Here is a 27476-nt window from a genome sequence, read left to right as displayed (position 1 = left end):
ACTGGACACCATTAGCTCCAGAGGGATCGAACACATGCCCAGTCCTCGGTCGTCCGATCCCGGAGCCGCGCCGCCGTCCCCCTTGCAGAGCCAGAAGAACGAAGAGAAGTTGAAAATCGGCGGCTGAAGACTCCGGTCTTCATTAAGGTAGCGCACAGCACTGCAGCTGTGCGCCATTGCTCCCTTAGCACACCACACACTCCGGTCACTGATGGGTGCAGGGCGCTGGGGGGCGCCCTGGGCAGCAATTAGATTACCTTACTTGGCGAAAAGCACATAATACAGTCTGATAAACTGTATATGTGCATTAACCCCCGCTATTAAAGTACATAAAAGGACAGAAGCCCGCCGCTGAGGGGCGCGGGCCTTCTTCCTCAGCACACCGGCACCATTTTCTCTTCACAGCTCAGCTGGAAGGAAGCTCCCCAGGCTCTCCCCTGCAGTATCCTGGTACACAAAGGGTAAAAAAGAGAGGGGGGGGCACATAAATTTTGGCGCAAAACTGTGTATATAAGCTGCTATAGGGGAAAAATCACTCAGTATAGTGTACATCCCTGTATTATATAGCGCTGTGGTGTGTGCTGGCATACTCTCTCTCTGTCTCTCCAAAGGGCCTGGTGGGGGAACTGTCTTCAAATAGAGCATCCCCTGTGTGTGTGGTGTGTCGGTACGCGTGTGTCGACTAGAGATGAGCGCCTGAAATTTTTCGGGTTTTGTGTTTTGGTTTTGGGTTCGGTTCCGCGGCCGTGTTTTGGGTTCGACCGCGTTTTGGCAAAACCTCACCGAATTTTTTTTGTCGGATTCGGGTGTGTTTTGGATTCGGGTGTTTTTTTCAAAAAACCCTAAAAAACAGCTTAAATCATAGAATTTGGGGGTAATTTTGATCCCAAAGTATTATTAACCTCAAAAAACATAATTTACACTCATTTTCAGCCTATTCTGAACACATCACACCTCACAATATTATTTTTAGTCCTAAAATTTGCACCGAGGTCGCTGTGTGAGTAAGATAAGCGACCCTAGTGGCCGACACAAACACCGGGCCCATCTAGGAGTGGCACTGCAGTGTCACGCAGGATGTCCCTTCCAAAAAACCCTCCCCAAACAGCACATGACGCAAAGAAAAAAAGAGGCGCAATGAGGTAGCTGACTGTGTGAGAAAGATAAGCGACCCTAGTGGCCGACACAAACACCGGGCCCATCTAGGAGTGGCACTGCAGTGTCACGCAGGATGTCCCTTCCAAAAAACCCTCCCCAATCAGCACATGATGCAAAGAAAAAGAAAAGAAAAAAGAGGTGCAAGATGGAATTATCCTTGGGCCCTCCCACCCACCCTTATGTTGTATACACAAAACAGGACATGCACACTTTAACCAACCCATCATTTCAGTGACAGGGTCTGCCACACGACTGTGACTGATATGACGGGTTGGTTTGGACCCCCCCCAAAAAAGAAGCAATTAATCTCTCCTTGCACAAACTGGCTCTACAGAGGCAAGATGTCCACCTCATCTTCACCCTCCGATATATCACCGTGTACATCCCCCTCCTCACAGATTATCAATTCGTCCCCACTGGAATCCACCATCTCAGCTCCCTGTGTACTTTGTGGAGGCAATTGCTGCTGGTCAATGTCTCCGCGGAGGAATTGATTATAATTCATTTTAATGAACATCATCTTCTCCACATTTTCTGGATGTAACCTCGTACGCCGATTGCTGACAAGGTGAGCGGCGGCACTAAACACTCTTTCGGAGTACACACTTGTGGGAGGGCAACTTAGGTAGAATAAAGCCAGTTTGTGCAAGGGCCTCCAAATTGCCTCTTTTTCCTGCCAGTATAAGTACGGACTGTGTGACGTGCCTACTTGGATGCGGTCACTCATATAATCCTCCACCATTCTATCAATGTTGAGAGAATCATATGCAGTGACAGTAGACGACATGTCCGTAATCGTTGTCAGGTCCTTCAGTCCGGACCAGATGTCAGCATCAGCAGTCGCTCCAGACTGCCCTGCATCACCGCCAGCGGGTGGGCTCGGAATTCTGAGCCTTTTCCTCGCACCCCCAGTTGCGGGAGAATGTGAAGGAGGAGATGTTGACAGGTCGCGTTCCGCTTGACTTGACAATTTTGTCACCAGCAGGTCTTTCAACCCCAGCAGACCTGTGTCTGCCGGAAAGAGAGATCCAAGGTAGGCTTTAAATCTAGGATCGAGCACGGTGGCCAAAATGTAGTGCTCTGATTTCAACAGATTGACCACCCGTGAATCCTTGTTAAGCGAATTAAGGGCTGCATCCACAAGTCCCACATGCCTAGCGGAATCGCTCCGTGTTAGCTCCTTCTTCAATGCCTCCAGCTTCTTCTGCAAAAGCCTGATGAGGGGAATGACCTGACTCAGGCTGGCAGTGTCTGAACTGACTTCACGTGTGGCAAGTTCAAAGGGCATCAGAACCTTGCACAACGTTGAAATCATTCTCCACTGCACTTGAGACAGGTGCATTCCATCTCCTATATCGTGCTCAATTGTATAGGCTTGAATGGCCTTTTGCTGCTCCTCCAACCTCTGAAGCATATAGAGGGTTGAATTCCACCTCGTTACCACTTCTTGCTTCAGATGATGGCAGGGCAGGTTCAGTAGTTTTTGGTGGTGCTCCAGTCTTCTGTACGTGGTGCCTGTACGCCGAAAGTGTCCCGCAATTTTTCTGGCCACCGACAGCATCTCTTGCACGCCCCTGTCGTTTTTTTAAAAATTCTGCACCACCAAATTCAAGGTATGTGCAAAACATGGGACGTGCTGGAATTTGCCCATATTTAATGCACACACAATATTGCTGGCGTTGTCCGATGCCACAAATCCACAGGAGAGTCCAATTGGGGTAAGCCATTCCGCGATGATCTTCCTCAGTTGCCGTAAGAGGTTTTCAGCTGTGTGCGTATTCTGGAAAGCGGTGATACAAAGCGTAGCCTGCCTAGGAAAGAGTTGGCGTTTGCGAGATGCTGCTACTGGTGCCGCCGCTGCTGTTCTTGCGGCGGGAGTCCATACATCTACCCAGTGGGCTGTCACAGTCATATAGTCCTGACCCTGCCCTGCTCCACTTGTCCACATGTCCGTGGTTAAGTGGACATTGGGTACAACTGCATTTTTTAGGACACTGGTGAGTCTTTTTCTGACGTCCGTGTACATTCTCGGTATCGCCTGCCTAGAGAAGTGGAACCTAGATGGTATTTGGTAACGGGGGCACACTGCCTCAATAAATTGTCTAGTTCCCTGTGAACTAACGGCGGATACCGGACGCACGTCTAACACCAACATAGTTGTCAAGGACTCAGTTATCCGCTTTGCAGTAGGATGACTGCTGTGATATTTCATCTTCCTCGCAAAGGACTGTTGAACAGTCAATTGCTTACTGGAAGTAGTACAAGTGGGCTTACGACTTCCCCTCTGGGATGACCATCGACTCCCAGCGGCAACAACAGCAGCGCCAGCAGCAGTAGGCGTTACACGCAAGGATGCATCGGAGGAATCACAGGCAGGAGAGGACTCGTCAGACTTGCCAGTGACATGGCCTGCAGGACTATTGGCATTCCTGGGGAAGGAGGAAATTGACACTGAGGGAGTTGGTGGGGTGGTTTGCGTGAGCTTGGTTACAAGAGGAAGGGATTTACTGGTCAGTGGACTGCTTCCGCTGTCACCCAAAGTTTTTGAACTTGTCACTGACTTATTATGAATGCGCTGCAGGTGACGTATAAGGGAGGATGTTCCGAGGTGGTTAACGTCCTTACCCCTACTTATTACAGCTTGACAAAGGGAACACACGGCTTGACACCTGTTGTCCGCATTTCTGGTGAAATACCTCCACACCGAAGAGCTGATTTTTTTGGTATTTTCACCTGGCATGTCAACGGCCATATTCCTCCCACGGACAACAGGTGTCTCCCCGGGTGCCTGACTTAAACAAACCACCTCACCATCAGAATCCTCCTGGTCAATTTCCTCCCCAGCGCCAGCAACACCCATATCCTCCTCATCCTGGTGTACTTCAACACTGACATCTTCAATCTGACTATCAGGAACTGGACTGCGGGTGCTCCTTCCAGCACTTGCAGGGGGCATGCAAATAGTGGAAGGCGCATGCTCTTCACGTCCAGTGTTGGGAAGGTCAGGCATCGCAAACGACACAATTGGACTCTCCTTGTGGATTTGGGATTTCAAAGAACGCACAGTTCTTTGCGGTGCTTTTGCCAGCTTGAGTCTTTTCAGTTTTCTAGCGAGAGGCTGAGTGCTTCCATCCTCATGTGAAGCTGAACCACTAGCCATGAACATAGGCCAGGGCCTCAGCCGTTCCTTGCCACTCCGTGTGGTAAATGGCATATTGGCAAGTTTACGCTTCTCCTCCGACAATTTTATTTTAGGTTTTGGAGTCCTTTTTTTTCTGATATTTGGTGTTTTGGATTTGACATGCTCTGTACTATGACATTGGGCATCGGCCTTGGCAGACGACGTTGCTGGCATTTCATCGTCTCGGCCATGACTAGTGGCAGCAGCTTCAGCACGAGGTGGAAGTGGATCTTGATCTTTCCCTAATTTTGGAACCTCAACTTTTTTGTTCTCCATATTTTATAGGCAGAACTAAAAGGCACCTCAGGTAAACAATGGAGATGGATGGATTGGATACTAGTATACAATTATGGACGGACTGCCACGGTTAGGTGGTATAAAAAAACCACGGTTAGGTGGTATATATTATAATAATAATACAATTATGGATGGACGGACTGCCTGCCGACTGCCGACACAGAGGTAGCCACAGCCGTGAACTACCGCACTGTACACTGGTTGATAAAGAGATAGTAGTATACTCGTAACAACTAGTATGACACTATGACGACGGTATAAAGAAAGAAAAAAAAATACCACAGTTAGGTGGTATATATTATAATAATAATACAATTATGGATGGACGGACTGTCTGCCGACTGCCGACACAGAGGTAGCCACAGCCGTGAACTACCGCACTGTACACTGGTTGATAAAGAGATAGTAGTATACTCGTAACAACTAGTATGACACTATGACGACGGTATAAAGAATGAAAAAAAAACCACGGTTAGGTGGTATATATTATAATAATAATACAATTATGGATGGACGGACTGCCTGCCGAGTGCCGACACAGAGGTAGCCACAGCCGTGAACTACCGCACTGTACACTGGTTGATAAAGAGATAGTAGTATACTCGTAACAACTAGTATGACACTATGACGACGGTATAAAGAAAGAAAAAAAAATACCACGGTTAGGTGGTATATATTATAATAATAATACAATTATGGATGGACGGACTGCCTGCCGACTGCCGACACAGAGGTAGCCACAGCCGTGAACTACCGCACTGTACACTGGTTGATAAAGAGATAGTAGTATACTCGTAACAACTAGTATGACACTATGACGACGGTATAAAGAAAGAAAAAAAAATACCACAGTTAGGTGGTATATATTATAATAATAATACAATTATGGATGGACGGACTGCCTGCCGACTGCCGACACAGAGGTAGCCACAGCCGTGAACTACCGCACTGTACACTGGTTGATAAAGAGATAGTAGTATACTCGTAACAACTAGTATGACACTATGACGACGGTATAAAGAATGAAAAAAAAAACCACGGTTAGGTGGTATATATTATAATAATAATACAATTATGGATGGACGGACTGCCTGCCGACTGCCGACACAGAGGTAGCCACAGCCGTGAACTACCGCACTGTACACTGGTTGATAAAGAGATAGTAGTATACTCGTAACAACTAGTATGACACTATGACGACGGTATAAAGAAAGAAAAAAAAATACCACAGTTAGGTGGTATATATTATAATAATAATACAATTATGGATGGACGGACTGCCTGCCGACTGCCGACACAGAGGTAGCCACAGCCGTGAACTACCGCACTGTACACTGGTTGATAAAGAGATAGTAGTATACTCGTAACAACTAGTATGACACTATGACGACGGTATAAAGAAAGAAAAAAAAATACCACAGTTAGGTGGTATATATTATAATAATAATAATACAATTATGGATGGACGGACTGCCTGCCGACTGCCGACACAGAGGTAGCCACAGCCGTGAACTACCGCACTGTACACTGGTTGATAAAGAGATAGTAGTATACTCGTAACAACTAGTATGACACTATGACGACGGTATAAAGAATGAAAAAAAAACCACGGTTAGGTGGTATATATTATAATAATAATACAATTATGGATGGACGGACTGCCTGCCGACTGCCGACACAGAGGTAGCCACAGCCGTGAACTACCGCACTGTACACTGGTTGATAAAGAGATAGTAGTATACTCGTAACAACTAGTATGACACTATGACGACGGTATAAAGAATGAAAAAAAAACCACGGTTAGGTGGTATATATTATAATAATAATACAATTATGGATGGACGGTCTGCCTGCCGACTGCCGACACAGAGGTAGCCACAGCCGTGAACTACCGCACTGTACACTGGTTGATAAAGAGATAGTAGTATACTCGTAACAACTAGTATGACACTATGACGGTATAAAGAATGAAAAAAAAACCACGGTTAGGTGGTATATATTATAATAATAATACAATTATGGATGGACGGACTGCCTGCCGACTGCCGACACAGAGGTAGCCACAGCCGTGAACTACCGCACTGTACACTGGTTGATAAAGAGATAGTAGTATACTCGTAACAACTAGTATGACACTATGACGACGGTATAAAGAAAGAAAAAAAAATACCACGGTTAGGTGGTATATATTGTAATACAATTATGGATGGACGGACTGCCTGCCGAGTTCCGACTGCCGACACAGAGGTAGCCACAGCCGTGAACTACCGCACTGTACTGTGTCTGCTGCTAATATAGACTGGTTGATAAAGAGATAGTATACAATACATACAACAATATACTACTATACTGGTGGTCAGGCACTGGTCACCACTAGTCACACTGGCAGTGGCACTCCTGCAGCAAAAGTGTGCACTGTTTAATTTTAAATTAATATAATATTATGTACTCCTGGGGGCTCCTGCTATAACAACCTGCAGTGCTCCCCAGTCTCCCCCACAATTATTATAAGCTTTGCCTTTTATACATTGATGTGCAGCACACTGGGCTGAGCTGAGTGCACACAGACTGAGTCACACTGTGTGACTGGCTGCTGCTGTGTATCGTTTTTTTTCAGGCAGAGAACGGATATAGCAGAGAACGGATATATTATATTAAAATAAATAAAAGTTAACTAACAACAACTGCACTGGTCACTGTGGTAAACTCTGTCTGACTCTGCACAATCTCTCTCTCTCTTCTAATCTAATTTCTAATGGAGAGGACGCCAGCCACGTCCTCTCCCTATCAATCTCAATGCACGTGTGAAAATGGCGGCGACGCGCGGCTCCTTATATAGAATCCGAGTCTCGCGAGAATCCGACAGCGTCATGATGACGTTCGGGCGCGCTCGGGTTAACCGAGCAAGGCGGGAGGATCCGAGTCTGCTCGGACCCGTAAAAAAAACATGAAGTTCGTGCGGGTTCGGTTTCAGAGAAACCGAACCCGCTCATCTCTAGTGTCGACATGCCTGAGGTAAAAGGCTTCTCTAAGGAGGTGATAGAGCGGATAAGTGTGTGGGAGGGTGTCTCCACCAACAACGCTGACACCTGTTTGGATATGTGTAAGTGCTGAGGTAAAATTATTGCACAAAAGGTTAGGGAACAGAAAGGAAATCTACCCTGGTCTGTCCCTATGTCACAGAGTCCTTCAGAGTCTCTCTATGTTCACTATCCAAAAATAACAAAGTATCGACACAGAGTTTAACTCCACTGTCGACTACGATAATGCAAAGTTACAGCCAAGAGGGCTAAAAGATATTCAATATATGATTATTGGAATAAAAGATGATTTGCATATCACTGATGACTCATCTGTCCCTGACACGAGAGTACACATGTTAAGGGGAAGAATGCTGAGGTAAATTTCCCTCCTCTCATGAGGAAAAAGAGCGGGAATCTCCAGACAAGAGACGGCAGCTTCCCACAAGAGAATTCTCAGGCTGTATCCTTTCCCCACTAGGGCCAGGATGTGTTGAGAATCTTCCCCTTGGGTGTCCTGTTTGCACTAGCTATTCTCAGGGATCCTGCAGATAGCGTGCACATTCTAGTATACTACCCAGACCGGCGATTGTGTCGGCATGGGTTTATAGCGCTGTGGCAGCGTGGACAGGTACCTTATCAGCAGAGATTGAGACCCTAGTATGCATATAAATATTTTAAGATGCTGTCTTAAGTGATAGATATATAATTATAAAGCATGCCCAAAGGGACATGAGTATACTGGGTCCTAGAGACAAAAGCTATGTCGATTTCTGCTTGACGTGTCCTGTAGAATATACATTGGACAGATGATGCCGACTTAAGAGGCATATGGAAGGCTGAGGATTGTGTGGAGAAAGGTTCTCGGGCCTGGTCTCCACAGCTATAGCTGGTAATTCTGATATTTTGCCTTATATTCCTGCACAGCCTAGGAAAGCACAACATTATTAAATGCAGCTTTTCGAATAAAGAAACAAGAAAGTCTGAGGTGCGTCCTTTCTTGTCAGAGCCGGGGGCAGAGGAAAGAAGCTGCACAACACAGCTAGTCCCCAGGGACAGAAGTCCTCCCCGGCCTCTACAAAAATCCACTGCATGTCGCTGGGGCTCCACAGGCAGAGCTAGGCCCGGTGGGGACACGCCTTCGTAGGTTCAGCCACAAGTGGGTTCACTCCCTGTTAGATCCCTGGGCAATAGAAATTGTATCACAGGGATACAGGCTGGACTGTGAGAAGATGCCCCCTCACCGAGGACCCGGCGGGCTCCCCCCCAAGAGAGGGAGCCAGTGTTAACTGCAATTCGTAAATTGTATCTTCAACAGGTGGTGGTCATGGGTCCCCTCCTTCAACAAGAGGGTGTTATTATTCGACCATGTTATAATCCCGAAACCAGACGGTTCGGTTAGACCCTTATTGAATTAAAATCCCTGAACATATACCTGAAAAGGTTCAGGTTCAAGATGGAATCGCTAAGAGCGGTCATTGCAAGCCTGAAATGAATCGGGACATAAGGGATGCATACCTTCGTGTCCCCATTTATCCACCTCATCAGGCATACCTCAGAATTGCGGTACGGGATTGTCATTACCAATTTCACCAAGGTAATGGCGGTTATGATGGTGCTCCTACGGAAGCAAGGTGTCACTATTATCACATACTTGGATGATCTCCTCATAAAAGCGAGATCAAGAGAGCAGTTGCTGGACAGTGTATCAGCTTCTCTGGAAGTGAAACGGCAACACGACTTGATTCTATATTTTCCGAAGTCGCAGTTGGTTCCTACAGCTCATCTGCCTCGCCTAGGCATGATCCTAGACACAGACCAGAAGAGGGTTTATCTCCCGATAGAGAGAGCTCAGGAGCTCATGACACTGGTCAGGAATCTATTGAAAACCAAAACAGGTGTCAGTGCATCACTGCACTTGAGTCCTGGGAAGGATGGTGGCATCATACGAGGCCATCCCCTTCGGCTGGTTCCATGCAAGGACAATGGAACTTACTGGACAAGTGGTCCGGATCACATCTTCAGATGCATCGGTTAATCACCCTATCCCCCAGGGCAAGGGTGTCTCTCCTGTGGTGGCTGCAGAGTGCTCACCTTCTCGAGGGCCGCAGATTCGGCATTCAGGACTGGGTCCTGGTGACCACGGATGCAAGCCTCCGAGGGCGGGGGACAGTTACACAGGGAAGAAAATTCCAAGGTTAGTGGTCAAGCCAACAGACTTGCCTTCACATCAATATCCTGGGACTAAGGGCCATATACAACGCCATAAGTCAAGCGGAGTTCCTGCTTCGCGACCAACCGGTTCTGATCCAGTCAGACCGCAGGGGCTCATGTAAACCGCCAGGGCGGCACAAGGAGCAGGGTGGCGAGGGTAGAAGCCACCAGAATTCTTCGCTGGGCGGAGAATCAAGTAAGCGCACTGTCAGCAGTGTTCATTCCGGGAGTGGACACGACCTCCACCCGGGAAAGTGGTGAGGGGGCACTAGGGCAACCAACTTGTGGGGGACCCTACCAATAATATTGTCCGTAATATATGCTGGCAATGTTACTAAAAAGTATAATGTGTAAAGGCTCCTAGCAACACAAATGTGAAACATAAACATACTGTAGTGCCCCAATTCACATTATGCCACACAGAAACCCCAGTTCACATATGCATAAGTGCCTCCCACATTAGTGATGCAGCAATGTATTCAGCAGTGTGTGGGGGCTCCTGGATGGCCCTCTTGTTAATCTTTGGGCAAAAAGCAACCTGGGATAAGATATAATATTTAACGGGGGGAAATTTAAATACATATAGTATGCCGCAATGGAAGAGAACAAGGAGGACACAACAAGTGACAGGAGACACTACACTCTGCCATACGATTTGTATAAAAAGCACTCTGAAAGGAGAACTTGTATGGTGTAATACTCTTTAGACATTCTGATCATAGATGTGCTAAACTTAGCACATCTACGATCAGTCACACAGACATGCGGGGGGACGCCCAGCACAGGGCTAGTACGCCCCACGTGTCAGGCCCTACCCCCCTGCACAAGTACCAAAGCATCGCACAGCGGCGATGCTTTTGTACTTTAGGAGTAGCTCCCTACCAGCGCAGTTCCTGCACACTGGCAGGGAGCTACTTGTCGCTGTGATGGTCGCAGCGGCTGCGCGTGACAACACGCAGCCGCTGCGGCACGCCCCCCGCACGGTCTGGGCACACCTGCATTGCCCGGACCGTGCCCCTAAAACGGCGGCCAATCGCCGCCGGCCCGCCCCCTCCCACCCAGCGACCTCCTCTGCCTGTCAATCAGGCAGAGGCGATCGCAGGGCTGAGACGGCCATCGGCTGTCTGGCATACACCAGCGCACTGCGGCACCGACACATGCGCAGTTCAGACCTGATCAGCTGCTGTGCGAAAACGCACAGCTCCGATCAGGTCTGAATTAGGCCCATTAATATATGCTGTGTGTGCACTTCAATAAAATATAACTAGCAGTTGTGGAAATATTTTATGCCTGAGATTCTGAAAACTTGGGGAATGCTTTGTAAAATTCAAATGAGCAATTTGTGACTAGATGAAACACAAAGCAAAGCGAACCAAAATTATCTGGCGAATAAAAGTAATGTAATTTTCAGGGATTCAAAGGAAAAATAAGTAACATTATGGACGGGAATTGCTTTTATTGAAGAAGATGAGTTGTAGTAGGAAATTGAATGTACAGATGAGATATTATACTAATGTTTTATTATGGAACAGTCAGATGCTTTAGTGTCAGTGTTGGCAGAATGGAATGTCAGCAGCGGTTCTGAATTATTGAAGTCATTCGAGTGTGAATAGAGAAACTTAGATAATTAGACAAGCTGCTGCCTGCACAATAAGATTAAGCGGATAAAGTGTGTTTAATAGGTTTCCAAAAGGAATACAGTAAAACAACTCCTAACACAACACAAAGCACACATAAAATGTTCAGCATTGCTGAACCCAAAGCATGTAAATATCATTATTCATCGCTAAATCTGGGTACACACTACACCGTTTGCCTTGAAACATGGTACCTGTGACCGCTCTGCATGAGCATCATGTATTCTGTTCACACAATTCATCGTTTGGCGAATTGTGTGGTTGCATCTGTTGGAAATACAGTATGTGTGACTGTGTACAGGCTTGAGGCTGTAGCAGAGTTTTTGTACACAACAGTGGATACCTTACAGCTACGCACAGCCCAGTTACCTAACCATCAGAGAGGTTTAATTGAAGATAAAGTAGGTACAGCCGTACTCACTGTTATATACACTGGAAGCGGAGTTTGAGCAGAGCGAGGTGTCATACAGCTCACCAGCCAGTGAGTGTATGTACTGTAGGTGTCAGGTAGCAGTGCAGGATGTTGCAGGAACAGTGGTTATATCAGCAGACAATGAGATGGATCATGGTGGCGCCCATTTTAAAGAAAAGAGTGATTTCTCAACAGACAGATTAGTCTGTCCACCCTTTCAACCTCCATCCATCTGCATGTGCGTGGTGTGGTGTTTTGCATGAATGGTCTGCAATTGCTTTCTGTGACTCATGCGCAGCGTGCGAATATTGGCAGGACATGTCAACATCTGGATTTGTGTTAGGCCCATAGTGCAATGCCCTCTCAGATGAATGAGACTCATTTTGAAGCCTAGTATACAGTGTGGGGACCATGATGATAACAACATATAAAATGGGTGTCATTCTGGTGACCAGTACATAGCGTTATACAGGGGCATTTCAACAGAGGAGTCGGCCCGTGTGCACCTCCAGGTGGGCCCCCTCCTCTGTACGGCGCTGTAGACTCCGACATTGTGCCAGAGTCTACTGCGCATGCGCAGACCTCCGGAAACATGGTGCCCACCATGATCCGGAGATCAATTTGGTTTCCATGCATGCGCTGCGGCCATTTTGGCAGTGGTTTCCGCTGCGATCGCAGCGCCCGACCCTTGACTCCAGCAAGGCACGTATTAAAATGGGTGCAGTGTGTGCGGTGTGGGCCCCCCTGGATCCAGAGGCCCGTGTGCACCGCACACATTGCACCCATTATAGAAACGCCAATGGTGTTATAGCTTCTAACCATCTTTCCATACTAACCTGGCCTGGGCTGCAACTCCTCTACTGGTGCTTGGGTACAGGGCTGCCATCAGGGGGGCACTGGGGGCACAGAGAGGGTAGGGCCTGGGCCACTCATGCTGCCGTCCGCCCGCCTCCTTACCCCCGCCACTGTTCGTCCACGCCGGTCACTGTCCGCCCATAGCAATCTATTGAAAATGTCCCTCCCAAAATCTCTAATAACTGTCTGAGGCGGCGACCATTTTTATAGAGACGTTTTAATAGTTTAAAGCAGGCACGGGGGAACAGCTGCCTCGCCGGGACGGCAGACCTGCTACGGCCGCAGCTGCCTGGGGGCGGGAATCCCCTGACAGCGAGCAGAGCCCCTGACAATGAGTAGAACCACTGACAACAAGCAGGTGCTGGGTTTATATGTGTGAGCATAATATCTTGACAAGGGCATTACTGTGTACGCCATAACTGTGGGGGCACAATATGGTGTTAGGGGCATTACTGTGGGGACTTAATATGGTGCAAGGGGCATAATTTGGTGTTGCTTCATAAGTGAACAGGAATTTTGGTTTAAAATATATAGTTATTTTTATTTCAGTTTTTTATATATGTTTTTATATATATATTTTATATATATATTTTTCTATATATATATATATATATATATATATATCCATTAAGTCCACACTCACTGCTGCAGTCCACAACATGGGCGGTGCTCCGTAAAGGGCTCCCAAGAAGTCCAAAATATATCCAGAGAAAGTACAGGCACTCACCACTTCCTTGATGATAAAGAAATTTATTGCCACTCACAGGTATGTCTCACATAGAGACGGTCAACAGCATGTCAGCATATCGTGTCGACGTTTCGGCTCCATCTGAGCCTTTTTCAAGACAGAGAAGATCACAGCAGGTACATACCCAGCAGCCCATAACACACACTACACCCTGGATCACTTATATAGCAAAGGCACCTCACAAACCCCGCCCATCAATCGTCCAACAGGATGTGACTATAGTGGTCGATGCACAGTCTCTAGTTTATATTGAACTAGAGGACCATCAGCTGTGTCATAGCATTGAGTGAACGTGCTGTTTATAAGCATAAAAGCAGCTGATGTTCAACAGAAAAACGGCTAATCGCGGATAATTGCCGCGATGCCGGAAGTGATGTGCGTTCCATTGACCGTGGAACGCACACATGACACACGTACTTCCGGAAGCGGTATGCGTTCCACCGCCGTGGAGCGCAACCACGTATCCAGAGCAATGGGGCTGAGTGAGACGGCTGCCAGCCGTTGCTAGGCAGCCGAATACAACACATACAGAAGCTAATAATAACTATACCTGCCCGTTACCAGACCGCTTCCGGAAGTACGTGTGTCATGTGTGCGTTCCACGGTCAATGGAACGCACATCACTTCCGGCATCGCGGCAATTATCCGCGATTAGCCGTTTTTCTGTTGAACATCAGCTGCTTTTATGCTTATAAACAGCACGTTCACTCAATGCTATGACACAGCTGATGGTCCTCTAGTTCAATATAAACTAGAGACTGTGCATCGACCACTATAGTCACATCCTGTTGGACGATTGATGGGCGGGGTTTGTGAGGTGCCTTTGCTATATAAGTGATCCAGGGTGTAGTGTGTGTTATGGGCTGCTGGGTATGTACCTGCTGTGATCTTTTCTGTCTTGAAAAAGGCTCAGATGGAGCCGAAACGTCGACACGATATGCTGACATGCTGTTGACCGTCTCTATGTGAGACATACCTGTGAGTGGCAATAAATTTCTTTATCATCAAGGAAGTGGTGAGTGCCTGTACTTTCTCTGGATATATATATATATATATATATATATATATATATATATATATATACATTATTATTATTATTATTTTTTTGGGGGGGGGCAATTTTGTCAGTCCCTGCCCTACAATTTCTGATGGCGGTCCTGCTTGGCTGGTTCCCTGATGGCAGCCAATGACAGCAGATTGCACTGTTATTAACTGCTTTTCCCTTTTGCCGTTTGAGCGAACGGACGATATATCGCCATCCCATCGGCAGGTGTGTACACCCGATATGTCTCTGAATTTTGTTGTTCACAGACATACAGTATCACGTTGACTGTGCAACACAGACGATGGACGATATATCTATATATGTATTATTAGTGCATTTGGTTGTATGTACAGGTGGTCCACTGCCCGTCCGTATCCTTGCTGTGGAGAAAAACATCACAGCTGGGCAGGCAAATTAAAATGCCCACCCAGCTGGAATAGAGGACCGACACATCTATCGGCCTATCGGTGTGCATATTTAACTCAGTCGACGCAAACAGTGGATCCACCAACATATCTGTCTGGTTTGTACCCAGCCTTAATGTTGTCCTGGATGACACGTAAACATCAGGTATCAGCCACAATCAAATCCTCATTCTTTCATCTGAGGAACACAGCCAGAATCAAAAGCTAAATTCCATCAGAAGATCTGCCAAAAGTCATACATGCATTTGTATCATCACGCATAGACTACTGCAATGCCCTCTACCTGGTTCGCCCAGCAAAAGGATTGCTCCGCTTGCAGATGGTACAAAATGCAGCTGCAGGATATTAACCAATTCATTGCTGCAGTTTATTATTTTATTGTTTTTTTGTGCGGAGATGGAGGAGTTGTTTCATTGGGGGTGATTCAGACCTGATCGCAGCAGCAAATTTGTTAGCAGTTGGGCAAAACCATGTGGACTGCAGGGTTGGGGGGGGGGGGGGGCATATATAACATGTGCAGAGAGAGTTAGATTTGGGTGGGGTGTGTTCAAACTGAAATCTAAATTGCAGTGTAAAAATAAAGCGGGCATTTACTCTGCACAGAAACAAAATAACCCACCCAAATCTAACTCTGTTATATCTGCCACACCTGCAGTACACATGGGGTACATTCCGACCCGATCGCACGCTGCACTTCTTTGCAGCCGTGGGATTGGGTCGGAACTTAGCATGCGTGGCGGCCGCATTGCGCAGGCACGTCGTTGCCCGGCGACGGCCATCGCCGGGCAGCAACGCCACGTACGGAGAAAGTGGTCACACCGGCGACCGCAAGAAGATTGACAGGAGGAAGGCATTCCGGGGCGTCAACTGACCGTTTTCTGGGAGTGGTTTGGCTAATGCAGGCGTGTCCAGGCGTTTGGAGGGCGGATGTCTGACGTCAGTTCCGGGACCTGCATCACTGAAATCATTGCACCAGGTAAGTATGTCTAGGGCTACTTTTGTTTTTCCACCAAAAAAATGTAGCACAGCACGGCAGCACAAGCGATCGCAGCCTTGCTGTGCTAAAATACACTCCCCCATAGGCGGCGTCTAGTTGATCGCACATGCAGCAAAAAGTTGCTACGTTCGGTCAACTCGGAATGACCCCCCTCCTGGTTTTGCCCAACTGCTAACAAATTTGCTGCTACGATCAGGTCTGAATTCCCCTCATTGACTCTACAGCTACTTCCTCATATCAACAGAGATGGCAGCTGATTCTAGGGCGAGCTGCAGCACATCGCACCTCCAAGACAGTGACCATGGGGCTTTGAGATCTGCACGGCTGATGCACTCTTCCTTCGTCACGATAACCGCAGGTAAGGCGGTGCCTGTATCAAGCTGCACTGTGTGTGTGACGCACGTGAGTGTGTGTGTGGGGAGGGGGGGGCATGATATGATAGGAATGTTATTATACATGCATGGGAATACATACCATTTACCAGCAGACGGGATGCCGGCTGTCAATATCCTGACAGCGGCTTCCCACCTGCCAGAATGCAGGCAGTGCGGCAAGCACTAAGAGTCTCCTTGCGGGCTCACTGCGCTCGCAATGCTGCAGTCTCGCTATGCTCGCCACAGGATCTATTCCCACTCTATGGGTGTCGTGGACACCCACGAGTGGGAATAGCCCTGGTGTGCTGAGATTCCGGCTGTCGGGATTTTGGCATCGATATCCTGATCGCCGGGATCTCGTCAGCCAGCATTATAACTAGAGATGAGCGCCTGAAATTTTTCGGGTTTTGTGTTTTGGTTTTGGGTTCGGTTCCGCGGCCGTGTTTTGGGTTCGAACGCGTTTTGGCAAAACCTCACCGAATTATTTTTGTCGGATTCGGGTGTGTTTTGGATTCGGGTGTTTTTTTCCAAAAACACTAAAAAACAGCTTAAATCATAGAATTTGGGGGTCATTTTGATCCCAAAGTATTATTAACCTCAAAAACCATAATTTACACTCATTTTCAGTCTATTCTGAATACCTCACACCTCACAATATTATTTTTAGTCCTAAAATTTGCACCGAGGTCGCTGTGTGAGTAAGATAAGCGACCCTAGTGGCCGACACAAACACCGGGCCCATCTAGGAGTGGCACTGCAGTGTCACGCAGGATGTCCCTTCCAAAAAACCCTCCCCAAACAGCACATGACGCAAAGAAAAAAAGAGGCGCAATGAGGTAGCTGTGTGAGTAAGATTAGCGACCCTAGTGGCCGACACAAACACCGGGCCCATCTAGGAGTGGCACTGCAGTGTCACGCAGGATGGCCCTTCCAAAAAACCCTCCCCAAACAGCACATGACGCAAAGAAAAAAAGAGGCGCAATGAGGTAGCTGACTGTGTGAGTAAGATTAGCGACCCTAGTGGCCGACACAAACACCGGGCCCATCTAGGAGTGGCACTGCAGTGTCACGCAGGATGGCCCTTCCAAAAAACCCTCCCCAAACAGCACATGACGCAAAGAAAAAAAGAGGCGCAATGAGGTAGCTGACTGTGTGAGTAAGATTAGCGACCCTAGTGGCCGACACAAACACCGGGCCCATCTAGGAGTGGCACTGCAGTGTCACGCAGGATGTCCCTTCCAAAAAACCCTCCCCAAACAGCACATGACGCAAAGAAAAAAAGAGGCTTTTTACTGATATTTGGTGTTTTGGATTTGACATGCTCTGTACTATGACATTGGGCATCGGCCTTGGCAGACGACGTTGCTGGCATTTCATCGTCTCGGCCATGACTAGTGGCAGCAGCTTCAGCACGAGGTGGAAGTGGATCTTGATCTTTCCCTAATTTTGGAACCTCAACATTTTTGTTCTCCATATTTTAATAGGCACAACTAAAAGGCACCTCAGGTAAACAATGCAGATGGATGGATTGGATACTAGTATACAATTATGGACGGGCTGCCGAGTGCCGACACAGAGGTAGCCACAGCCGTGAACTACCGCACTGTACTGTGTCTGCTGCTAATATATAGACTGGTTGATAAAGAGATAGTATACTCGTAACTAGTATGTATGTATAAAGAAAGAAAAAAAAACCACGGTTAGGTCACTGGTATATACAATTATGGACGGGCTGCCGAGTGCCGACACAGAGGTAGCCACAGCCGTGAACTACCGCACTGTACTGTGTCTGCTGCTAATATATAGACTGGTTGATAAAGAGATAGTATACTCGTAACTAGTATGTATGTATAAAGAAAGAAAAAAAAACCACGGTTAGGTCACTGGTATATACAATTATGGACGGGCTGCCGAGTGCCGACACAGAGGTAGCCACAGCCGTGAACTACCGCACTGTACTGTGTCTGCTGCTAATATATAGACTGGTTGATAAAGAGATAGTATACTCGTAACTAGTATGTATGTATAAAGAAAGAAAAAAAAACCACGGTTAGGTCACTGGTATATACAATTATGGACGGGCTGCGGAGTGCCGACACAGAGGTAGCCACAGCCGTGAACTACCGCACTGTACTGTGTCTGCTGCTAATATATAGACTGGTTGATAAAGAGATAGTATACTCGTAACTAGTATGTATGTATAAAGAAAAAAAAAAAAAACATGGTTAGGTGGTATATACAATTATGGACGGGCTGCCGAGTGCCGACACAGAGGTAGCCACAGCCGTGAACTACCGCACTGTACTGTGTCTGCTGCTAATATATAGACTGGTTGATAAAGAGATAGTATACTCGTAACTAGTATGTATGTATAAAGAAAGAAAAAAAAACCACGGTTAGGTCACTGGTATATACAATTATGGACGGGCTGCCGAGTGCCGACACAGAGGTAGCCACAGCCGTGAACTACCGCACTGTACACTGGTTGATAAAGAGATAGTAGTATACTCGTAACAACTAGTATGACGACGGTATAAAGAATGAAAAAAAAACCACGGTTAGGTGGTATATAATACAATTATGGTTGGACGGACTGCCTGCCGAGTGCCGACACAGAGGTAGCCACAGCCGTGAACTACCGCACTGTACACTGGTTGATAAAGAGATAGTAGTATACTCGTAACAACTAGTATGACGACGGTATAAAGAATGAAAAAAAAACCACGGTTAGGTGGTATATAATACAATTATGGTTGGACAGACTGCCTGCCGAGTGCCGACACAGAGGTAGCCACAGCCGTGAACTACCGCACTGTACACTGGTTGATAAAGAGATAGTAGTATACTCGTAACAACTAGTATGACGACGGTATAAAGAACGAAAAAAAAACCACGGTTAGGTGGTATATATTATAATACAATTATGGATGGACGGACTGCCTGCCGAGTTCCGACACAGAGGTAGCCACAGCCGTGAACTACCGCACTGTACACTGGTTGATAAAGAGATAGTAGTATACTCGTAACAACTAGTATGACGACGGTATAAAGAACGGAAAAAAAACCACGGTTAGGTGGTATATATTATAATACAATTATGGATGGACGGACTGCCTGCCGAGTTCCGACACAGAGGTAGCCACAGCCGTGAACTACCGCACTGTACACTGGTTGATAAAGAGATAGTAGTATACTCGTAACAACTAGTATGACTATGACGACGGTATAAAGAAAGAAAAAAAAACCCACGGTTAGGTGGTATATAATACAATTATGGATGGACGGACTGCCTGCCGAGTGCCGACACAGAGGTAGCCACAGCCGTGAACTACCGCACTGTACTGTGTCTGCTGCTAATATAGACTGGTTGATAAAGAGATAGTATACAATACTACTAATATACTGGTGGTCAGGCACTGGTCACCACTAGTCACACTGGCAGTGGCACTCCTGCAGCAAAAGTGTGCACTGTTTAATTTTAATATAATATTATTTATCATGTACTCCTGGCTCCTGCTATAACAACCTGCAGTGCTCCCCAGTCTCCCCCACAATTATAAGCTTTATATACAATACATTGATGTGCAGCACACTGGGCTGAGCAGTGCACACAGACTGAGTCACTGTGTGACTGTGTATCGTTTTTTTCAGGCAGAGAACGGATATATTAAATAAAACAAACAACTGCACTGTCTCTGGTGGTCACTGGTCACTGTGGTCGTCAGTCACTAAACTCTGTCTGCACTCTGCACTCTCTTCTAATCTACAGTATCACAGCAATCTCTCTCTCTCTCTCTCTCTTCTAAATCTAATCTAAATGGAGAGGACGCCAGCCACGTCCTCTCCCTATCAATCTCAATGCACGTGTGAAAATGGCGGCGACGCGCGGCTCCTTATATAGAATCCGAGTCTCGCGATAGAATCCGAGCCTCGCGAGAATCCGACAGCGTCATGATGACGTTCGGGTTAACCGAGCAAGGCGGGAAGATCCGAGTCGCTCGGACCCGTGAAAAAAAAAGTGAAGTTCGTGCGGGTTCGGATTCAAAGAAACCGAACCCGCTCATCTCTAATTATAACTGCATCCACATTCAAGTTAGAATACTTTTTGGATACTTTGGCTGTTTGGAATGTAAAGAGACTTCTTAGTATGGTTCTTGTAGGGCAGGATAAAGGTACTGGGATTATAAATTGTGTAAGTGTGTGTGCACATATACTGTATATACATTTACAGATTGCCAGACAAATACTTGTGTGTGTGTGTGTGTGTATATATATATATATATATATATATATATAAGATCACCTCTCCGCAGCACCCCCCGCCCCCCATCCCCGTCTATGTTTGTCTTCCCTCCGCAAAGGCGAACTAAGGCAGAACAGAAACCCCCTTCACAAGTCCTGCGTTTGCCCTGGGTCTGAACTAAGGGTTTCCCTCTCTCTGAATTTTATTTTTTATATGCGGCATCAGTAACTTAATCATCCAATCTTTAGATATCACATTTCTTTTATTTTTAGCCTTTGAAACTTGTTTCCATATAGAATACTTTCTTCATCGAAAGAAATGATATAGGTAATGGTACGGCACTGAATACATTATAGGCGGTCAGGGGTGACTAGATGTGTCTTAAGTGGTGCTGGGAATTACTGCCTGGACTGTTTGAGAAACACAAAGGACAAAAGACTAACTTCTTACTGAGCACTGTGGCCTGTAGAGTACTGTATATAAGGATGTCAGCATGCGTGTGTACACTGAATGTGTACGTATGTTACTGTATGTACAGTATTTATGTATATATACTGTCTCAAAATCATGTTACATGCATCTAAAAAACATATAAAAAACAACAACAACCATACCTTACACAAGACACTGCAAAAACTCTAATCCATGTTCTCATTATCTCCCGCATTGATTATTGCAATAGTCTTCCAACTGGTCTTACCAAAAAGAGAATATCACCACTTCAATCCATTTTGAATGCAGCTGCGAGGCTAATCTTCCTTGCTAGACGTTCATCGTCTGCAGTTCCTCTTTGTCAGTTCCTCCATTGGTTACCTGTATTCTACTGTTTTCAATATAAAATACTTTTACTCAAACACAAGACCATTAACCAAACTACACCAATGCACATCTCTTAGCTTATATCAAAATATCTCCCAACCCGACCTCTTCGCTCTTCTCCAGATCTACGTCTCTCATACACACTCATTATTCGCTCCCATTCACGATTGCACTTTCTTCGTGCTGCACCTACTCTGTGGAATGTCCTCTCCCACACAATAAGACTTTCCTCTAGTCTCCAAACCTTTAAGCGTTCCCTGAAAACTCGCCTCTACAAGGAAAGCTAATCAAATTCTGGAACCACCCACACAACCTTCGTAAACTTTCCTATCCAATTGCATTCCCAGTTTACAGTCCACTCATATCCTCACATGTTTTCTCTCTCTTTCACTTTCCCATCCTCCTGACCCCAGGCCAACATTGCAGTGTGACTATGGCCCTCATTCCGAGTTGTTCGCTCGCAAGCTGCTTTTAGCAGCATTGCACACGCTAAGCCGCCTACTGGGAGTGAATCTTAGCTTAGCAGAATTGCGAACGAAAGATTCGCAATATTGCGAAAAGATTTCTCTGTGCAGTTTCTGAGTAGCTCGAGACTTACTCTTCCAGTGCGATCAGTTCAGTGCTTGTCGTTCCTGGTTTGACGTCACAAACACACCCAGCGTTTGCCCAGACACTCCCCCGTTTCTCCAGCCACTCCCGCGTTTTTCCCAGAAACTGTAGCGTTTTTTCACACACTCCCATAAAACGGCCAGTTTCCGCCCAGAAACACCCACTTCCTGTCAATCACACTCCGATCACCAGAACGAAGAAAAAACCTCGTAATGCCGTGAGTAAAATACCAAACTGCTTAGCAAATTTACTTGGCGCAGTCGCAGTGCGAACATTGCGCATGCGCAATTAGCGGAAAATCGCTGCGATGCGAAGAAAATTACCGAGCGAACAACTTGGAATGAGGGCCTATGTCATACAGCCCAATATGGTGGACCATTATGCAATGAATAACACCTACCCTTTTGTATCAATGCCTGTTTCCCTATAAAGTGTAAGCTTGCAAGCAGGGCCTTCCTACCTCTATGACTGTCTGTTATTTCACAGTTTTGTTTGATCACTGTTGTTTCCAATTGTAAAGTGCAGTGGAATTGTCTGCGCTATATAAGAAACTGTATATAGATAAATGTTCTCTCCCCCTCTCTCTCTCTCTCTCTCTCTCTCTCTCTCTCTCTATATATATATATACATATACAGTATAGGTACACTATGTACATATACTTTCCGGAGCTTGGCCCTGGCCACTAATGCCATCTGAAAATGGCTTTAGACAATAGTTGTCTATTGGCTACTATAGCACAGATCGATTCTGAGAGGGACATTTTTGGATATGGTGGCACTTACTGTATATAATAACAAATGGCAGCATACTCATATCTGCCCAAATATGGCACTTGTAGAGCATACTGGAAGTAGTGCCACATAGAAAAGTACCATAAACAAAGAAATTTAAAAAATAAACAGGAAAACTCGATTTTTTTAAATAAACATTCCCAGACTACCTCACCCCACTTTATTAATTTATTCTCTTCTATTTCACTTGTAATTCAAAAGAGAAAAAAAACATGTGAATGATGTTGAGGCAGTGCTGGAAGGCCTGTCCACAACTAACCAATCACAACAGCTTTGCTCTAATTAGCCAGTGCATGAGAAAGCTGATGTGATTTACTAGTTGAAGCCAGACCCCCACACAGTAGCATTGTACCTTATAGATTATGCCTACACAGTAGTAGTTCCCCTTACACATTATGCCCACACAGTAATGCCCCTTACATATTATGCCCACACTGTAGTAGTGCCCCTTACACATTATGCCCACACTGTAGTAGTGCCCCTTGCACATTATTCCACAAAATAATGCAGGCCCTCTTCTGACCGAAGACTTCCTAACACTCCTGAGAGCAATTAACCAATGGGCTGAGGAGAGAGGTCGATGGAGCTACATCTTCAGTACTACCTCTGTGAGAGAGCCAACCCTTCACATCACAACTACATCAGTGCTGAGTAAAAGTAGAGGACAAGTTCGGGCACAGAGAATTCCAGGGTTTCATAGAAACAAGGAGTAAAGGGGAGGAGCTGTAAAGAGAGTGGCCTCCTCCCCCTCCGCCCGGGCCCGAACATCAGCTCAACCACCGTTACTTGGGGACTGGTGGCCTGCGGTTCAGTTGTGGCATATAAGGATTCATTGTAATGCCGCTGTCTGTGGCTGAGCCCCAGTCCAATGCACCAGCTGCATCACTGGTAGTTCTGCCTCTACCGAACTCTAACTGCACCCTAACGTTAATCTAACCAGAATCCTAATTGAAGCCTAACCCTAAAATGATGTGTTGCCATTCTATATGTTGACATTGTGTCGATACTGTGTATGTCAACATGTTGAATGTCGACATTATGTACATGTCGGCATGAATGTTGACATTCTGGCTACATCAACATAACGGTGTCGAATTTCTTAATCTTGACGTACTGATTGCAAACCATCTATAGATTAGATATGTATCAGTGGCGGAACTTGTGATTGGAAGGCTCAGGTGCAAAAATATAATTTTGCCCACCCTCCACCACCCCAAACCACATGGCAGTGGGTGACAGGAAAGAGGCAGAGGGTCACAGCATAAGGCAAGGGGAGGCAGAGGGTGCCAATGGAAGGCAAGGGGAGGCAGACGGTGATAGTGGAAGGCAGGAGGAGGCAGAGGGAGACTGGTAGGGTGACAGGGGACCCAGCACAATGTCCTACGTGGTATGGAGAACAGGGGCCATGTACCTTGGTGGGAGCAGGAACACATCGGCCTCTGTTCTGTCTGTGACAGGGGCCCCTGCCCCTTGTGCGTTCCTCAGTTTGGCACTCCGTCAGGAAGTCTCTGAGAGTGCCAGTTAGACCTGTTTTGAGCTGCTTCTATTCACAGACAGCAGAGAATCAGTAATAATGTACAGCTATCTTTTAATTAGAGGCAGTAAGTGGCTTTGATCATCGCTGCTGATAGGTGGCAGGTTCCTCTATTAGCCCGGCACACACAAGGTCAGCCCTGCCTCCATAAATTAAGGGGGCAGGTTCCTCAGACAGGGAGGCCCGCCCTGCTCTCTGCATGGGCCATTCATTCGATATTGCTCAAAACGGTCGGGATAAAGGAGCGGGCAGGGGCTAACTCCTTACTGGTCTAGCCATCAGTGGGTCCCTTAGTCCGCAGGTGCCCCGGTGCAATGCATCTGCAGCACCAATGGTAGTTCCACTTCTGATATGTATATATATATATATATTTATCTTTATAGAAGTATGTGTCTGCGAGTTGAAGTTTCCATGACATTGCCTTCAGCATTTCAGAGCAGCAGAAGAGATTCTTATACAACTATTTTTTTCAGTACGCGGATACATTGTTACTGTAAAATAGCCAGATTAAGGCCTTGTTTTGTCAAAGTCTTTGGTGTATTCAAATAAGTTTTTCCATTTTCAGCTCTGCTGTGATCATTTCTGTTCCATAAGAGAGCTCAGAATTCAATTGTGTAAACTAATCCTTAACACCAAATGTCATCAACTGTCTTTCTTAAGTAGGGAGGATTCCTGCTGTTAGACTGATAGGGTGATTTTCTCCATGCTGTAGGGAAGCAAGTTCAATTGGTCTTATTTTGTAAAATATGATTATAAGCAGAGGATAAATCCTATTCTGTGTAAGAAAAGCAAAGAAATTAGTTTGATTGAAAAGGGGAAATATATTCTGTTCTAAGCGCCCAGACCTCATTCTGTATAACATTGTGTCTGCACTGAATGAATCCCTCAGCCTACGATATACAGTATAAGATAACTAGGTTATTGGCTGTGATAGGAAGTTTTCTCTTGTTGAAACAAAGCAGCAAATATTCAAACTAGACAAGTCTTAAGGGGGGTACTCACTGAGCGATATTCTAAGCAATCTGACAGCGCGATCTGTGCTGAGTGGCAGGAGAGATGTGTGCTGAGCGGTTCGCTCAGCACACATCTCTCCTGCATCGGCCCGTGGGTACTGTGCTTTAGTTAATTTCAGATGCTGTATATTTACAGCTGTCTGATACTTGAACTTATAGGGGCCTATTCAGTTAGGTGCGAGTTGGGTTCTGGGAGACAACAAACTTGCACCTCACAACAAACGTGCACCTCAAATTCCATTTGCAATTCAATTCCAAATTTACATAGCATTTTTGGAGGACTTTCTTAGTGCACCCACCCCCAGCAAGTGAGGAAAATCATTATTTTAAGATAAAAATGTCAGGACACAGGCCCTAATTCAGACCTGATAGCTGCTGTGCGTTTTCGCACAGCAACCGATCAGGTCTGAACTGCGCATGCGCTACCGCAGTGCGCTGGTGCATGCCAGACAGCTGACAGTCATCTCAGCCCTGCAATCGCCTCTGTCTGATTGACAGGCAGAGGCGGTCGCTGGGTGGGAGGGGGCGGGCCGGCGCCATTTGGCAACCATTTTAGGGGCCACCGCTGGTAGGGAGCTACTCGTCAATTACAAAAGCATCATCGCTATGCAAAATGCAAAGGCAGTGCGAATCACATAGCAATTGCCAGGACGTGTCCGTTTGTGGGAGGTTTACATGGTGTTTGCAGGAAGTGGTTAAAAAAATGTAGAATGCATCGGTGAGAGTCTTTTATCTTTCTGGGCGGCACTTCACATGTGGTTTTTAGCAGAAGCAGGATTGAGAAAATTGCAATTTCTGTCTCAATAGTGATCCAACCTGGTGTAGTTGCAGTTTCAAAATTCAACTTTTAAGTTAATTCCTCCTTGTTGATCATTTTAGGGCTCAGATATTGCACACTTTTGTTTTTAGTAGTTCTAGTTAAGATGGAATTTACTAAAGTGTCTCCTATCCTATCTCTAATAGTCTTCTCTGCAGTTGATACAATGTTTAAATCATAATAGATCATTTCAAGAATCAAATACTAAACAATGCTTGCTGGAGTGCTGTTTGGAGTTGGGGGGGGGGCTCTGTGTGCAATGACACCACCACACATGCAGTGATGTCTACAGAAAGATGTCACATGCAGAAAGTACAGTAGGCAGACTTGACTGGAGCCATCTTTCCATTTCGAATTGCATCACTAGATAGATACATGGAGCTCTTGGCAACCTGGGGAGTCAAGAGGGGAGAGGGTCAGGTACAGATTACCCGGTACTACCTGGGGAGCCTGTGTGGGCCAGGGCAACTGTTTACAGGAAACTTTATGCAGAATGGGGCATAACACGCCCCAACATTTGGTCACACCCCCTCTAGTACTGGGGCCCATCTGATATCTTGGCAGCCCTACTTCTGTTCTGTGTGGAGAGTGTGCAGCCCAGAGCTCCCCTTGACTCACTCTGCATATGTTAACTTACAGATACGCCATTGGTCCCTGCACTGAAGTGGGTGGGATAGAGGAGTAATTAGGCGATTTGCAATAAATTATGTAATTAATCCTCCCAATCTTCCCCCCCGCCACACACACACACATAGAGGGTTGCTGCAAATTGCTTCATTTTTGTAGAAACTCTGTATTTTAATGTCATGCTTTACTGTCAGGTGAAAGTTTGATTTATTATTTACTGGCCGTCAGTACAGACATTGAGAATTGCCAGTTCTGACACGAGCACCTGTTCGTGTTTGGCAGGAGAGAAACAAATGATGTCACAATTTCAATAATACAAACACTAATCCCTGATTCTGCTGCCCTGTAATACATAGTCCTATTAGACAAGAGGTGCTTTGCTGTTCTTATAGAGTACTATTCTATAACAATGATAATCCTTCTAAAGGAGAGTTTTGAGCTATAACATGATTAGGTCTAATAAGGTTGAAACAGCTGTAGGCAAGATGAATTTATTGCTCTGTGTGTCTGGATATATCTGTGCTGGAGATAGCGTTAGCCAGGAGGGACACATAAAGGGGATTTTCATGCCGCAATTTGTTAAAATGTGTGAGTCACATAGGTTTAAAAAAACCTTATTTTATTAGTACAGCCTTAGTAAAAGCTTAATTGTGATATAC

At 46.1% G+C, this 27476-nt stretch overlaps 1 protein-coding gene across 1 annotated transcript in view; it reads left to right on the top strand.

Annotated features, from left to right (window-relative positions):
• ZNF804B (zinc finger protein 804B) overlaps positions 1–27476 on the top strand; it is a 498712-nt gene that overhangs the window by 125057 nt on the left and 346179 nt on the right. The gene's annotated exons all lie outside the window — the stretch shown is intronic.

The sequence above is a fragment of the Pseudophryne corroboree genome, chromosome 5, assembly GCF_028390025.1.
Source record: "Pseudophryne corroboree isolate aPseCor3 chromosome 5, aPseCor3.hap2, whole genome shotgun sequence".
Lineage (NCBI taxonomy): Eukaryota > Metazoa > Chordata > Amphibia > Anura > Myobatrachidae > Pseudophryne > Pseudophryne corroboree.
The sequence above is the reverse complement of the archived record's forward strand: the minus strand, read 5'-3'. Positions and strand labels throughout refer to the sequence as shown.